We start from the raw sequence: 18,377 nt of genomic DNA, 5'->3' as shown, positions 1-18,377 counted from the left end.
AAGAGCGATAAAGGGAAGGAGGTAGTTCAGCACACCCCTTCATCATCAAGAGCCAAGGTAGTAGAGAAATACATTCTGAGATGGTTCCAAAAGGAGATAATGAGGAGTGCTAAGCCTTAATTCTATGCTTTGGAGGATGACATTTGTGATATTGAAGAGATCTTAAAAAAACCTAAGTCTCCATTACATGATGAAATTCCATTCACATTTGTCACTACCATATAGAGCTAGGATTTATTTGCACAAGTGGCTCTCCCTCCTAAAGGTATAGATGTAAAATCCATTACTCTTGAGGATTATGAATTAAAGGTGTTATGTTAAGAAAGCCTACACAGTATTCATCCTAACAAATGATGACTATGGGAGTCAAAGAGGTTCTTAGGAACATGGAACAAGATGAGATTGAACTTCGAATGCTTTGACGAATAGTTGAGATCCCAAAGGGATATCTAGCCAAATTTGTTGGTCCTCTTGATCTTGAGCACCCTGAGAAAACTCTAAATACCATTCTTAGAGAAGGTGAAGGTGTACAACTCAATCCATTTTTGAAAGCTTGTCAGGAATGGTGAGAAAGCCATGAGGATAGAGGTGTTACAATAATCATAGGGAATTTGAAGTTATTGCATGCTACACAGGAGAACATGAATAAGGTTGTAGTAATTTTGAGGTAGGATTTTAGTATCATGGATGAGGTATAGACACGGAGCAAGGATTTTTAGACTCTACAAGCCATAAAAGGGAAAAAGTACTGCATTTTGATTGATGTATATACCAGAGAAGAGCTAGACATGATTGATGATTGGATAGAGAAAATAGTGGATGGTAGTAAAGTAATGGAAACATTACACGAAGAGATTCATTGGCTCAAGGACCAAGCTTGAGAGAAAATTCTGGAAGCAAAAAAGTTGTACAGTGATGCATGCTTGGACATTTTTGATGATGAAGAATGAGAGAAGCTATTGCCAATTGAGGTAGTAGTAGAGAATTTCAAGAAGACATTAGAGGAAGCATCTAGTGATGAAGATATTAGGAAGGACTTCAAAATAGAGGAAGCACTGTTAGAGTTGGACACCAAACTCAGAGATTTTGTAGAGATTCAAATTGAGGTGGACAACTACAGATAGAAGGTAAAGGATAAATATGAGGCTTTAGATCTTCTAGATGCAACTAAAATTATTGAGATAATAGAGAAATTCAAGGGAAAACATCCAAACATAGCTTTGGGATGAAGAAGAACAAAACCCAAATGAAAGAATTTCAATTTTGACACTTAGTAAAATTTTGAATTTTTGACCCAGTCAAGGTACGCAAGTCTACAGCTCCACATTTGTATGCAGCTCCACAAGTCCATAGCTCTGTATTTTCATACAAGTCTGCAGGTGTATAGGTACACAAGGTCCATAGCTCTGCAATTCAGAAGTACATTGACAATTAACAGTCAGTTCCAAAAATAGCACCTTCCATGCATCAGGAACACATTCTGATGGTAGTTTAACTTCAACACATGACTAGTGAAGGACCAACTTCTAATTTTTGCACCTCCAGACACTTCCACTTTGATTGATGGTTTCCTCCTACTTTCTCTCTCATGCTTTCTCTATTTTTGACATGTAAAGGGCTCATGCATCCAATTAATGAATAAAATATGGATGGAGTCCCTCTAAGCACCAAATTAATTGTTAGTCTATATGTATTTACTTTTTTTTAATGTTTTAAAAGAATTTTATTGCATGAAGATATCTCTCACTCTCAACACAAATTGAGGAGATGATTTCTTATAAATACCCCATTGTAAAATGTAACAAGGGATACCATTATTATGCAATACAATTATGCTTTTTGTGCTTACATTTAGAGTGTAATCATTCTTGCCTGAATGTGTCATTTTTTTGTGAATTTTGTTCATGAGATTTTGATTGAGCCAAAGGTTTATTGCATTGCTTCTAGTTGTGTGATCTTTTAGTCTTGGTGTTTGCTATAGATTTACGAATCCCACTGACATAATGAGCTTGAGAGTAGATCATTGAATTGTGCCTAAATAACTTTTTGTGGCCTTGTGATTTGATGAAAGGTGAAATATCATATGATTGTTAAAGTTTCTCACCAACAATTGCATCAGTGGATTCTAGGAAGCACTGCTCCTATTTTCATTGGTTTCCTACTGATTTCTTTGAAAGTTTAACTCACAGCATGTTGTTTTCTATAGCTTATGTATGTTTAGGATTTCAATTTCAAGTTATTTCAATTTCATTTTTTTTTCTTTCAGTTTCATTATTTGTTTTGCTAATCGCTTCTTAGAATAGGAACTCATTTTAGTTGCACTGTTATGACTGCATTCATTGAAAACCCAAAAAATACAAAAATATTGTTCTTTTGTGCATTATTTTGAGACAAAAAAAAGATTTAATTCATTCCAAATTTAAATCAAAACCAGCAAAGGCCTCCTCATGAACAATCACATTTATCTTCAACTGAGCAGATCTTGGTATGTCGCAAGACAAATACTGAACCTTGGAGTTGATCCTTAAAAGATTAGCTTTTCAAGAAAGGAATTGCGTAATGGATTCCTACCATTTACCTTGTGCAAAATGACTACCCAATAGAAGTGGCACTAGAAGGAGGGACCCTTTTGACTCCTAGAAAGGAAGAAAAATTGTTAAAGTTTCAGAATTTTGCACTTCTATAATAATTTGCGCTTCACAAAAGTTCAAAAAAATTTCTTGAGTTTTTGAAAAATTTAGGTCTATAGGTACACAAGTCCATAGGTCCATAGCTACATAGGTCTACATTTCCACAACTTTGTAGGTGTGTAGGTACACAAAACTCTGTGGTGCACAAAATTTAGAGAATTGAGAAAGTGTACTTCTACAGAGAGTTGTTCTTTTTTTAGAATTGATGCAAGCTAGAGGATATTGATCCAAAATCCCCATTTTAGTGAGCATTAAGGTCTATGCCAAGTGCACACAAGTTTCTCGAGCTTACCCACTTCTGCAAACCACGTAGTGACAAGGGAACATCCCGAGTTCAACCACTTCCATTCAAACTTTCATCATCTTCTTCAACTCCACCTCCACTCCAACCACCTGGTGGACCACCACATACTCCAATAGCTACTCCTCAACAACTACCATTAGGTCCACCAAACCCCCCAATGGCCTTTTTCACAAATGTTGTAGACTCACCAATAAACTTGAGAGGTGCACTCTATGACCTCCCTAAGAATCTTGAGAAGTTTTGCCCTAGATTCATCTATGGTGAGACTCGAACTGTTGAAGGTCATGTCAAGGTGTTCAAGGAAATTTGCAATCACAATCAGGTTGCTAATGATGACATGGTTCTTCGTTTATTCTCCTACTCTTTGGGGGAAATTTCCTTCAATTGGTATGTCAATTTGCCACCTAGATGCATTAGAGATTAGGATACATTTGAAAAATTATTCTTGGAACAATTCAAAACATTCATCAATCTAGCTGTGATACATCAATAGTTTATATCAATCAAAAGGGACCCAGCTGAGATAGTTTCTCGCTTCAACCACTACTTTCATATGGTTTACTAAAAGTTGGAAACACCATACACTATACTGATTGAAGTCGCTAATCAAATTTATCTGAATGCTATGGATCACCTTACTACAATCTTTCTAAGAAGACTTCCTGCAACAAATATTGACAAATTAGATAAAGTCTTTGCAGAAGTGATCATGTTCACAAAGCAAGCCAATACTAATGGAGGAAGAATGATGCTTCTAACACAAGAAGTCCCTACAATACCAACATACCCCATGGGAGCACACACGATGCCTAGCCAGTTCATACCTATGAACCCAATTCCATTACAGCAGGCACCCGCCCCACAAAATCAAGTGGTAACATATCTAGGGTATGAACCTCCAAAAATAGTTTTCTTTGAATAGAAAGTAATGGTTCCTATGGAAATGGATAATAAACTTATTTCAAAAGTTGGTCAAATGAGGAAGACTATGTCACAAATGAACAATGAGCTAACATTTCGTAGATTGTCACAAGGACAAAATAACAACTTCCAAAAAAATAATGTTGGCCCCTACAACAACAATTTTGGTTAGGATTACAATAGGAACTTCAATGGGAATAACAACAACAATGCAGGTAACAATGGCAGAGGAAAAAACTTCAATCCTCCTGATCACAACAATGGCTTCCAAAGGTGAAACTGACAATGGAACACTCATGCCAATAACATAAGCATTCCTACTAACAACAACAACAACAATGTGCAATATGCTGATATCAATTAGTATGATGATAGCCAAAATGTGCTTAACAATGATGGTTTGTACTACAATGGTAATTAGGAGGTGAATCAAAACTCACAAGTAAATGACAATCCTCATCCTATTTAATTCAATGCTATGCTATTGGAATCTTATGATTATACATAGAATCCACAATTGGAACAACTAGCAAATGAGGAATTCTCATTCCCATTTAGCCAAGAACTAGACCTTCAACATGATGAGATGTTTTCCTTTCAAAATGACAATCAAAATACATACAATCTTAGAAATAGAAAGGATCCCTTGATGGATGGGATTCCTCTAGGTTTGCAACCAACTCCACCTAATCCAAGAGAAAATAACAATCTGCCACCTATAAGACCAGTGCAGGGAGGAAAACAGTATTAGAATCAAGTGAACATACCAACAATACTGAAGAGTCCCACTTGGTCCACTAAAAAGTACAATTCAGTAGAAGATTTGAAGAAAACTAAAGCCAATATGTCTATGTTTGACATGTTATAGAATTTTCCAAAATAAAGAGAAGCACTCATGAAGACATTGGATAATACAAAGGTTTCCCACAATATGAATGCTATCCCTCAAAAGATAGTATTGCAACAAGTAAATGATGCAGAAGTGATGCCCACAATGTTCAAAGACAAAGTTGAGGTACCCCCATTTTTTCCTAGTATCAGGATATATGGGAAGAATCTTCACAATTTCCTCATTGATTTAGGAGCTTCATTGAATGTAATGCCATTATCAATAGCTCAAAGGCTAGGAGTTAGTCCTCAATGCTTTAATCGAGTGGTGATACAATTGGATAAAATAGAGGTGAAATCCATTGGTGTACTGAAAGATGTGTGGATACAGTTGATAGTTGACCCTCAGATTTAGGATGTTATTGACATACATGTGGTTGATATCTCAGAAACATATGGGTTGCTCCTGAGTAGAAAATGGACAAAAAATTTTAGAGGATGGTTTTCTATAGACTTCACTCAATTGTGGTTGCCATGGAAAGGATTGAACAATCAAATCAAAATAGATGTTGAGCCCAAATTGAAAACAATGATCATAGATTACAATGCCCCGAATGAGATAGCATTCTTACAATCAGATTTGGGTTCATACAAAGTGATGATATTGGATATGGTTCCAAAAAATAAACCTCAAGATCAGAATAAAGAACTTAAGTTGTTAGTACCCAAAAGTGAAACCATGACACAGTTCATAGAAAGTATGGTGACTAATTTACAATGTTTAGGAGAGGAAGTTGATCCTAGCATCCTCCTCCTTCCAGGACTTTGTCAGTTACAAAAAGTTAGTCATTCTAAATTTGAATGTTCATCATGTCAAGAAGTAGTAGCAAAGGTACTGACACACATAATGGAAAACAAGGATAAAAACACCTCAACAAATGAATTAGTAGAAAGCCAAGATCTGATGAACTCATCCAACCTTGTTGAAAAGATTGAAGAAGAAAGGGAAGATTTAAATGTGTCATATAGTGATAGCTCTTCAGATGGTGGAGGTTTGTCTTCTCCTCCTCCAAGGATGATTAAAGTATAAAGAAGATGATGATATGTGAAAGTTAAAGGATGAACTTTAGTAGTCATTCATCCTAAACCTAAGTTGAGGATATCAAAGAGCTGATAGGGGAAATTCAAAATAAACAAGCAAAACATGCACTTCCTCTATCTACAGATTATGGATGGGACTCATCAAGTCCTACACCGGGAAAGTTACAATGGGTTCCTAAGAAACAATAATTCAAGGCTCAATTGAAACAGAAGTTAAGGATGAATAAGCATAAATTTAGAAAACCCAAGGAAAATACAATTTGGACACTCCGCTTCAATGGTTCTAGGTGCAAAATGGGAGTCGGTGCAGGTATCAAATTGGTCAACCCAAAAGGTAGGTCTTTCTATGCCACATATTGGTTATAGTTTAGATGTACTAACAATATTGTAGAATATGAGGCATTAATTCAAGGACTTCTCTTTACACTAGAGAAAGGAGTCATAGCTCTTAAAATTGAAGGGGATTCCCAATTAGTCATTCAACAAGTAAAATCCATATACTCTTGCAATGATAAAAGATTACTTGCTTAGAGAAAAAGGGTATGGGATATATTGGATGAATTTGAAGCCTTAAATATCAAATCCATCCCAAGAAGAAAGAACATGGTAGCAGATGCTCTCACCATCTTAGCAAGTGCTTTGCAACCAGTTGAAAGAACCAAGTTGAAAAGATTTTTAGTGGAATTGGTCATTGTTCCATCCATTCTTGATAATATCGCCAACTTTTAGGTCTTTCAAGATGATCAACATATTCTTGAGTTTATCATGTGTAGTGATCATTTTGAGGCAAAAGAAATTGATGATACACCAAATGACAGACCTAAAGATGATGGGCTTGAAGATAAAGATGGGATTTTGAATTTAAAAACTAACATTATTCCGAAAGGAATGGTTGAACTATAATGCATCTTTGATCATGATGAATTAGCACTTAATAGAAGGGAAACTCAAGAAAAGGGAATCAAAGAATGTGACTCGTACAATTTGGGTAATAATAAAGAACTAAGAATGGTATACATAGGAAAAGCATGCAACTTGCAAGAAAGGGAAGACAAGCTCAAATTACTCATCGAGTAGAAGGATGTCATTGCTTGGAGCTATGAAGAATTAAAGACTTATGATCCTAAGATTATCACACATAATATCCCACTAAATCTCGATGCTAAACCATTTCAACAAAGACAAAGACCAGTAAATCCTCTCATTGAAGCACTGATCATGAAAGAAGTAAATAAGTTACTAGATGCTAAGATCATATTTCCTATCTATCATTCCACATGGGTGGAAAATCTGGTTCCAATGCGGAAGAAGATAGGAGATATTTTTCTTTGTGTTGACTTTTGTAACTTGACTCTAGCATTTTAGAAGGATAAGTATCCTCTACCCTCACTAGATGAGGTATTGCAAATTGTAAACGGTTCAAAAATGATGTCTTTTCTAGATGGATACTTGGGATATAATCAGGTGATGGTTGACAAAGAAGATAGGCTAAAGATGACTTTCAAGACTAAGTGGGAAACTTTTTCCTACAAAAAGATGCCCTTTGGACTGATTAATGTGAGAGCTACATTTCAATGAGTGATGGATGAAGCCTTCAAGGGATTGATTAATAGATCTATAGTCATCTACATGGATGACTTGACTATCTTTTCAAAAGATTGAAGTACCCACATTACTGATCTAAGATGGGTATTCAATAGATGTCATAAATATGGCCTGTCTCTCAATCCAAAGAAATGTTCATTTGGCATTACTAGAGGAAAGCTCCTAGGACATGTTATTTTTTAAGCCAGAATCTCCATTGAGCCAAATAGAGTTGAATATATTTTGAAGTTAGCACCTCAACATAGTCAAAAAGAATTGAAGTCTTTCTTTGGGAAGATAAACTTTGTGCGAAAATTCATAAGTGGATTTGCAGAGATAGTTCGTCCCCTTAATGATCTACTCAAGAAGGGGGCTAAGATGGAATGGGTGCCTGAGATAAAAAAGTCATTTGAAGATATCAAGGTTGCCATTTTGATGGACCTAATTTTGGTAAGTCCATATTACAAGTTACCTTTCAAGATTTATTCCTTCACTTCCAAACACTCATGTGTAGGGATCCTAACAAAAAAAAGGGAAAAGGAAGATGAAAGACCAATTTCTTTTATGAGTTGTCCTTTGAAGAATGCAGAGTTGAATAATTCAAACCTTGATAAACAATCCTTTGTGTTAATCAAGGCAGTGAAGAATTTCCATCACTACATAATAAGAAGTAAGGTTTATGTAATTGTGCTTGATCCAGCAGTGAAAATGCTTTTAATGAAAAATGAACTTGGTGAAAGTAGAGGAAAGTGGATCGCTATACTTCAAGAATTCGATCTTGGAATTTAATCTATGAGATTAGTTAGAAGTCAAGGGTTGTCAAAAATGATAGCTGATAACCATGATGGAAATGAAAAGGACTTCAATTTTGACGAGGAAACAAATGAGGATGATCAAAAGAAGATGGTTGTATCACAAGTTGACATTAATCAGGGAGTGGTGATAGATGTTTGGTATCAAGACATTGTTTATTATCTCCTACAAGACCAATGCCTAAAGTGGATGAATAGTTCACAATGCAAGGGACTTAAAATGAAGAGAGAATCTTATATGCTACATGACAACAAGTTGTATGAGAGAAATTATGAAGGGATTTATCTAAAGTGTTTAGGCTGTCAGGAAGCAAAACAAGTCTTGGAACACTTTCATAATAAGTATGGTACAGGACATGGTTCAGTAGAAGCAACGATCCACATGATTCTAAGATCAAGTTATTTTTGGCCCTCAATATTCAAAGACACTTTCAAGCATGTACACTCTTGTCATATCTATCAAACTAGCGCCAACAAAAAAAGGAATCCGGTAATGCCCTTATAACATGTGTACAAGATATGCCCCTTCACAAAGTGGGAGCTAGATTTCATTGGTTTGGTCAACCCACCATCATCAACTAGAAATGCATTTATCTCATAGCTATGAATTACTACACATGATGGACAGAAGCATAAACATTCAAAAATTGTACTGCAAAGGTGGTGATAGACATTTTGGAAGAACACACATTCATACCAAATTTGGAATGCCATCCGCCCTTGTGTGCGATAACAAATCTTCTTTCACATATGCATTCTTGACCAAATGGGCATTTGAAAATCAATTCATTATCAAGTTTTCTTCAAATTACTACCCACAAGAAAATGGGGTAGTGGAGTCTACAAACAAGAACTTGATCACAGTGATAAGATTATTGTTGAAGGAGAATCCTAGGGATTGGCATATGCAACTCAAATATTCTTTATGGATAGATTGAGTGAGAGTAAAAAATGCTTTGGGGAATTCTCCATATTTTCTTTTCTATGGACAAGAACCAGTGTTCCCACTTAATCTCATAATTCTAGTTTTGAAATTCATGAGTGGATATGCTGAAGATGCAGACAAAGTACAAATCAGATTGATGAATCTCTTAGAGATGGACGAGAAATGAACAACTGCATTGGAGCACATGGCTAAACATCAAGCTGTCATGAAATCATGGTTCAACAAGAGGGCCACGATAAAATCATTCAAAATTTTTGACCTTGTTCTACTCTAGGATAAGGTGAAAGAAAATTTGGGTAGCCATACCAAGTTTCAATGCTTGTGGACAAGCTCTTATCAAATTGTAGAAATTTTGGGAGAAAACACTTATAGGCTCAATTCCTTATAGGGGAAATTTCTTGTCTCACCCATAAATGGGTAGTTTCTTAAGCATTATTTTGAAGCCTAAAAGACAAAAAAAAAAAAATAGTTAGATTTTATTTATGCATTTAGCTTAGATTTTCATTTCTACAAGTGTGTTTAATTCTGCAAGTGTGTTTGCTTTCATGTTGTGTGTTTTCTTTCAGTCATGTGTTTCCTTTCAAAGTTGTGTCAGTCCTGGTGGGTAAGGTGTACTTGAGATTTTTTCTTAAGATTTCACTAACCACTCTTTGGTTCTAATTTTAGGAAGAGGTATTTCTTTGTTAAGAAATTTGGACGATTGTGTCTTATACCAACCAAGCAATTGAGATTTCTTATGGAAATAGGGGATTTTTAGTTTGGAAATCAAAGGCTTAGACCAACAAGCCCTAAACACTTTGCAAATTTAAAATTTGATTGTTTTACATGTTGTTGAATTAAAGTCGACAATGATGAAGAATGATCCAAACTTCGATTGGTTCAAATAGGAGGGGTCTACTCGACAGGTTGCTAAGATCATTGTTTGGCATGAGAGTTTCTAAAAGTTCTAAAAGAGAAATGCAAGGGATGTTCACAAGAGATTGAGTCCAAGAAATGACACCAATGTCTTGATTACATAGTCTCAGCATAGTTAGGATATAGAAAAAAGAAAAAAGAAAAAAAAATATGGTGTTAAGTCTGAAGGATTCTAAAAGATCTGAAATGGTAAAAGATGCATCTTCAAAATAGAATATCTTGTGTTCAAAATATTTTTTCCACTTAAGTAACATTATGAATGACATGGAGAAACTATTCAAATAATTAGGAAATTAAAAGAACATAGTATCCTATCAAGAGCCCATGAACTGATTCTCTCATCTGGTCAAGCAATTGATTGATAAAAATCCTTCATGGAGATTTCAAATAGATGAGCTAGGATGAGTGGAAGATTGTTTTGAGTTGTCAAAAAAATTTGATTGACTACATCCTGGTACGTCAAAGGGAATGAATACACAACACACACACTGAGTTTGAAGGTTTTGAGTTCTAAGTTTTTGATTGAATAGTCATCTGCAAGATGCTCGAAATGTTCAAAGTTTGGTTGGTGTTTGACACACGTTGGAGGAATGTTTGCTGATAAAGAAATACCTTGGTCATTTCTTCCTTTTTTTGGGGCTATTTGTTGTGGTGTCCACAAGGCATGCCCCATTCCTCACTGGGAATAGGGACCCCCTACTTTTTTTGACTCCCAGACTCATAGTTTGAGAGTCAAGAGAAGAAAATTCTGTGAGTTAGATTTTAAAATTGAAAAAATAACAAAAAAATAAGAAACTTGAAAAAATCACAAAAACATTAGAAAATCGTAAAAGTTGAAATGCAAATTTCAGAAAAAAATTGTAAAATTTGAAATGCAAGTTTTGAAAAAAAAAAAGAGATTTAAAATTTTACGCTCACTGATGTACATGTGTGAGCAAGGCACGCACTGCACACCAGCATGTGTGCATCATCTTGCTCGGCATGCGAGGGAGGGAGGATTTATAAAACCCTTCTTCCCCCTTTTTTCCCATCTTTTTTTTAATTCCTCTCCATACGATGAGTGCCCCCTTCCATCTCCTCCATGGCATGGCGCGTCGCACCCACCACTAGTACATTTGAGACCATTATTGGTCAAAATTTTGACCCAATTTTTGACCAAAATTTGACCAAATTTGACCAACCCATTGGTCAAAAAATTGCCATAGCCATGGTGCAAGTTCTGCCAGGAATTGGTCAAAATTTTGACCAATGAAGGTAGAAATTTTGACCAATTAAGAGAGAAATTTTTGACCAATAAAGGTAGAAATTTCAACCAATGAAGGTCAAAAATTTTGACCAATGAAGGTAGAAATTTTGACCAATAAAGGTAGAAATTTCTACCAATGAAGATCAAAACTTTTGACCAGTAAAGGTAGAAATTTTGACCAATGAAGGTAGAAATTTCTACCAACGCATGGGTGTCAAATTTTTTTAGGCATTCTATAAAACAGTTCACATGCCTTGCATATGATATGACATTTTGCATGCATGTTGCACTCTCTCATTTGGCTGATGATGGAGAGTGGTCTGAACATAATCAAATCCAAAACAAAATTGCATTACAAATGGATTGTGGAAATCTGATATTGTTAATTTTGCATGCATGTCTACCAGGACAATCACAACTTAAACATTTATATATATATATATATATATATATATATATATATATATATATAAATGTTTAAGTTGTGATTGTCCTGGTAGACATGCATGCAAAATTAACAATATCAGATTTCCACAATCCATTTGTAATGCAATTTCATTTTGTATTTGGTTGTGTGTGTTTTTTAGCATTATTGTTTTAGACCACTCTCCATAATCCATCATCAGCTGGATGAGAGAGTGCAGGATGCATGCAAAATGTTAAGTCATATGTAAGGCATGTGAACTGTTTTATAGAATGCTTGAAAAACATCAACAGTAACCATTCTTTCCTACTCTTATCAGAAATAGTTCCATCAAGATAGCTCAAGTCCATGCTAAATGTCTTAATGATTGAGTTTCTATATATAGTTATCTTATTTTAGGGCACCAAAATGGGTTTTATCCCCTCAAACAAGTAAACAATCTATTAAAATATCCTAGATTTGTAATTATAAAGCTTTGCTTCGAACAGAATGCCACAATCAAATTGTAAACTAGAGAATAGTGCAAGGCCACAGAGGCAATTACTTCCCACAAATACTATGATAAGAAAAGATAATGCTCACACACTACTTGAGATGTGAAACAGAACAAGCTTCAACAATACATTGCAATATATATATATATATATATATATATATGGATCTTTTCGCACTGTTACTAAAATCATTTACCTTGTAGGTAAGAACATAAGTTTGTTTCAATATAAAAATCTTCAAAAGGAATTTCATATCAAAAAATAAAAGTAACAAAAAATAAATTAAATTGCAGTGCACTAGGAATAATATAGCATATAATGAGTACTAAACCTCAATTGAACCAAAGACTATACAATGGCTTCAATAAAACTGATGCTACACCTAAACCATCACTTGTAGCAAGCTACTTGAAGATATGTAGTACAAACCATCCCAGAGAACAACCTCTAATTTTTAAAAACTTCCACTTTTACTGGGTGAAGCTTTACTTTTGCCTTGGCAAAGTCAACCAAGTCTTCAAACAACTTATCTTCAAGTTTAACTTGTTTTCTAGAAGTTAAAGATTGTTGTGGATATGCATCATTGTAAGTTCCATCATGAATGGAGATGTTTTGTGTCCTTGATATCAACTCATCATGTGTTGATTCACTGTAACCATGTGTAGACTGGCTAGAACCCAAAGCTTGTTGCTGCTGAAAAAACTGTTGCCTTTGATTGTACTTTGTTGGAGGAGGAGGAATAACTGATATAACATTGCTATCATATATGGGAGGTCCTTGCAGATTATCTACACCGTGTGATGTATTTTGTGATTGCTCCACTTCCCAAGGAGTGAGAGGAAGGCTTTCAGAAGTCTTTTGTGTTGATGCCTTTGAATTCTATGATTGTGGCCCATATAACAAAACTGATTGTTGTGGACTAAGAGACTGCCTTGCTGGATTTGACCATTGCAAACCCTGGATAGATTTGTTAAAATATGACTCTGGGCCATGGTGTGGAAACTTTTGGTATTCATTCCATTGTGTTGATGGCATCCCTAAAGAGTAACCTCCATTTTGTTATGGAGAATTTGATTGTGAATTCAAAGGATATGGTGAAGTTTGCTAAGAAAGAGATACTAGTGGTGAATGTGTGTATTTCTCATTGACTATGCTAGCTGTTGGTGGAGTTGTAGTAGTTGGTGACTTGTAAGCATCACCACTAAGGAAATCCATTGTCTGCTCAATTTTCTGGCTGTGGGTATCAATATTTTAAAGTCCTCGTGGTGGGGGTATCAATGGGAGTCGACCTGTTCACTGATTCTTTTCAGTGTTATCAACTCTCTGATGAGCTTGTGCACTGGATCTTGACCTACAATGCATAAAATAATTTTATTTCTCTTTTGATTTTTCTCTATAGAAGCTTGTCAAATCATAGTACAAAAGAAAATTTTGCCACACATTTGAACTATAAATACAAAAGAAAGATGCTGGAAATTATTGACTATGGGGGTGATAAATTTAGAATTTTAAATGCTAGAAGATATTCAGATACCTTGTGTTGGTGATACTTCTCCCTAACTTTAGTGAATGCACACCCTTTGCTATTTAGTTGTAAATTATGCAATGCATGAATACAATCCTTCATCTCTGATACTTTATAGCCTGTGTAATGTTCTAGCGTAGGATTTTGAAGATCGAGGATAATTCCCATTTTAAGAATATTGTCCAAGAGAGATGTGACAAATCATCTTGCAATACAAAAGGAAAATTGTACCTCCTCCCTTGTGTAAGTATTATCTATAATGTAAAAAAATTCTTCCACATTTGGAGAACAAATTTCTTCATACTTCCTGAAAGTGACATCAAAGCAGTAGTTAAAAATTGACCAAAGAAAAGAAAAGAAAAAAAAATGTTATAGTAGGCAAGAAGTACACATGAGGCAACAAGCATGCAAGTAAAGTGTATCTAGCACAAGCTTGTACTCCTTGGCAACCTGTTACAACAATCTAATTTTTAATTGATTATACAGATTAATTGCACAACTCCAATAGGAAAAAATAAATATACAGATAGCATGAAGAAATGTAATAAGAAACAAACCTCAACAAGCCAATCAACAAGTATGCCCCTCATATTTGCATTGATCTCCTATTGAATTGTTTCAATGTAACAAGGTAATGCTCGCCATTTTAGCTGAAAAATTAATTGATGACTGTAAGTATTAATCAAAAGAAGCTTCAAGAAAATGTCATAAATTCAATCTAGCTTGACACATGAAAATCGGTAACTTTTCTGCTTCAAGTACCTATATTACTTCATTTAAGCTTAGAACATTAACAAAAATATGTAATTTTTAGTGAAGATATTTATCAACTAAATCTATATCTAGCACATATTTATCAACTAAATCTATATCTAGCACATATGTCATTCCCTCATGCAAAACATTGCCATTCTTTTCTAGAATTAAAGTCAAATTCACTGGCTAATATTAAATATATGTAATCTACCCTGTTCAGTCATTTGCAAATAAAATCCATTCAGATTACTCTGAACCAGCCTAGGCACCAATTAGCTAATCCATGTCACACTTTCATCATTGGTTTCAACATATGAATCCTTCAAGTATAGAACTGCCACAGAAAAAATCACTAGGCAAGAAAAACTTTGAATCATTTGCAATGTTCATTTTTGTTTCTCTAATTAATCCTAGCATAAGTGAAAATGAGAATCAACTCACACAAGATCTCCTCCAATAAGAAGCAATTCTCCACATGGAAGTTCTTTAACAATATTGTTCTGGCTTACTTGAAGGGAAGGTTGAGCAAGCAATCGAGCAACACTGTATGTAGAATTGCCACCATCCCTAGTGTCTACCATGAAGTCAAACCATAGTCCTTCTCTTGCACTTAGATGATTAAAAAGAAAACCTTCCTTTGGGTCATTACTCTATGCTTTATTCATTTTTTCCTAATCAAATAAAGCAACTATAAATTATCACACAAAGTAAGACCCGAAAATTTTTAAAACATGGCAAGTAATATCACAATTACTTACTACAATGAAAGAGAATAACATAACAAGATTACAAATTAAGAAACTTTGATATATTGAGTAGACATGCATGCATCATTCACATATCAAAGTGTCCAAGAAACAATGTTACAGATACCAAAAGATCAAATGCTATCTTGAACAAATCTGCCGATGTCCTGAAACGGTACACTCTTGTCATCTTGAATCACTAACACAAGCTTCCTCAGTGGCAAAAATACACCTTGGAATTAGTGGAACAAAGTACATACTCTGAGTACCAAGGAACCATGTCTAAGAAATTCGAAGCTGCAGATGCCTTCCGAATATCAAAAACTGATGTTGACTGAGGATGTGTCAAAACTCATCTAAAAATACAAATTGAAATAGAAATAATGAAATTTCACAAAAGTCAAGATAAAGTGACAAATGATAATTTCAAAACAATCAACCTTGTAAAGCAATTTTCAATGTGACATACCCAATTGACCTTTCAACTACATAATTTGCAATGTATAATCCTATAAATGTTGCCCACAAAGAAAACATAGGTGAGATTATGTCAACTAACTGCAAAAGAAACATATGGTTAGTAAAGATACTCCCATTGACCAAATTTTATTTAATGGTATCAAATTTCCCACAATTTATAAATTTAATCGTTGTTGTTTTTGGATTAGACCATCTATGAATTTTTGAATACAAAAACTCACACATGATCTAATCCAGAAACAACAACAATCCAAATTTACTTGTTTACTTTAGAACATACTTAAGTTGTAAAGATTAGTTGTTACTTTGGAACATATTTTGTCCAATAAAAATTATGATTGCAAATTTTGTATTCCTAGATTGGAGATAAGAAAGTCACTCTCAGATAGATAGCCGCTTACCTGACCATAAATAACCCATTTGGAAAATATTGGGTAGTCACTTGCAGATCCAATAGATGCAAGCCAATTAGAGAAAACCTACTCCTTCAATTCATGTACTTGTGACCAACCTTTTATAAATGTATCCACAACAAGACCAAAATCTTTGCTTCCAAATGATTTTGTTCTAGCTGGGGCTCTATTGCCACAATAGCTGTAAAAAAACACATGTTGTGCTTAAAACCTGTAGCAACAACAAACAAAATTAACTTAATCATAAGAAGGCTTGGGTTTCAATGCTAAACCTATCATATCAAAAAAATTAACATATGATCAATTTCAAACAAATAATAGCTCTTACAACACTATTTTGCAGAATAGCAAGAATCTCAGGCCGCTTTCCTGCAAAGCGTGCAATGAGGCCCATATACCACAGCCCAAGAAATGTAATATTGAAAACCAAAAGAGCCAAGATAGATAGTACAAATAATGTCAAAAATAAAGACACATTCATTTTTATGTCAACTCCCATTGACTGCATGCTTGGTAAATGATACACGCCAGCAATTAAAAGCCACAACACATACCTGCAATGTGTAAATCCATTCCTTAGTTTAAAAATTTTTTAAGCAAGGAATATTTGGACAAAAATATCACTTAGCCATATAAATATTATCCAATAAATTTTAAGCTTTAAAACACATAATTTATTTCATATTTGAAAATTTGTGTAGTACCATTGACTGAAGTTTGAATAGCTTGGCTGAATGGTTCGTCCTAGGAAAGGAGAGGAAAAGAAATAGAGAAAACCAAAGAAACATGCATATATAGACCACCACATTATATTGTTGTTATCCAACTTGTGAATAAGAGTTTGGAAGTTATCAACTAATATGAAGAAAAGAGAACCAACCACAACTGCAATCATAGCATGCTGTGAATGTTCATGTGGATAAGGGTACCTGTGCATAAGAATTGTTGTCACCTTCTCCATTTTCATTTGCATTCTGTATTACAACACTAAAAAATCCATTCATCTCTACTAGTTTGGTGTTCTACTTAGATACAAAGATCAATTTGGAGAATAATATATTACTCATAAGGTAACAATGAAAAGTAGTGACTCACAATCCTTATGGAAGGCAATGACCCTCCCACCAATAAAGGAGGGTTCCATCTAAAGTTTAAACATTGAAAGGGATACAAGTGATGTGAATCTAAGTGATAAATAATCAGTACTCAACCAGCAACCAATACTCATTAAAGGACAATTTAGAGTTTAAGGCATGACCAGATCAAACAACAATTAATAGTAGTCCCCTGCATGAGCAAAATATAATCATCAAGTATTATCTAAGCAATTAGGAAGAAGAGTGCACAAAAGGACTAATGCTGATTAGTAAATATTGGCCTGCATATACATCCAAGAAATTATCTTCAGATAGGAAATTTATCAATATAGCTGTTGAAAATGGAATTTCTTATGAACAAGTAATTTTTTCAAGGGAAGAAAACATTGGACTATGATCATAAGTAAATCTTGTTATAAACAAGAGTATTTTAAATGCATTGGATCTATTCATAACATATTTCTTACAGCCAACCATTTAGAAAAATTTGAGGGGAAAGCATGGTAGGATGCACAGAGACTGTCACCCAAAACTTAGCCCTAGAGCAGAACAACCATCCAAGTCTTTGACCCCATGGCCCACAAGCAAACCAACTTGGCATGGGCTACTTAATTGAGGGAACCATGACTCATGTATCTTCCAGAGAATTTTTAAAAAAATTACGAATCCAAGATGAATTGGTAATCAATTCCTTGAATAATCTCTTTTTATGATTCTCAAGAAACTTGCTAAATTTATACATGTATATATGTATATTGCTAGTTACTTTTCAGAATTTCTTGATTCAATGGACAATCCTCTTGATCGATCCTTTATTAATGGTCTAAAGTGTTGATCTTTTCTTATTCCCATTTGATGATTTGCATATTTAACTTCTTATTTTCTTTGATTTTTCTTGATTAATTGGTTCTTTGATGTTTTATGATTCCTCCCTTTTTTATTTTTAGACATTTTTTCATTAATGTCAAGTATATTGTTAGCACAATAGATGAATTGCAGAGGTTTGCAGATTGAAATGGCCATATGATGAACATTTTTATCAGGCAGCAACATCTAATCAACTTTGCAACACTCCTCACTTCCAATGTCCCCTCA

At 34.5% G+C, this 18,377-nt stretch overlaps 1 pseudogene; it reads right to left on the bottom strand.

The window, feature by feature from the left end:
* Positions 1 to 1,313: 1,313 nt before the first annotated feature.
* On the bottom strand, positions 1,314 to 17,158 carry LOC149531328 (uncharacterized; annotated as a pseudogene).
* Positions 17,159 to 18,377: the final 1,219 nt, after the last annotated feature.

The sequence above is a fragment of the Cupressus sempervirens genome, chromosome 11 (assembly GCF_028749045.1).
Source record: "Cupressus sempervirens isolate cs-2001-9-10 chromosome 11, ASM2874904v1, whole genome shotgun sequence".
Lineage (NCBI taxonomy): Eukaryota > Viridiplantae > Streptophyta > Pinopsida > Cupressales > Cupressaceae > Cupressus > Cupressus sempervirens.
Note: the sequence above shows the minus strand (reverse complement) of the source record. Positions and strands in the feature narration are given on the sequence as shown.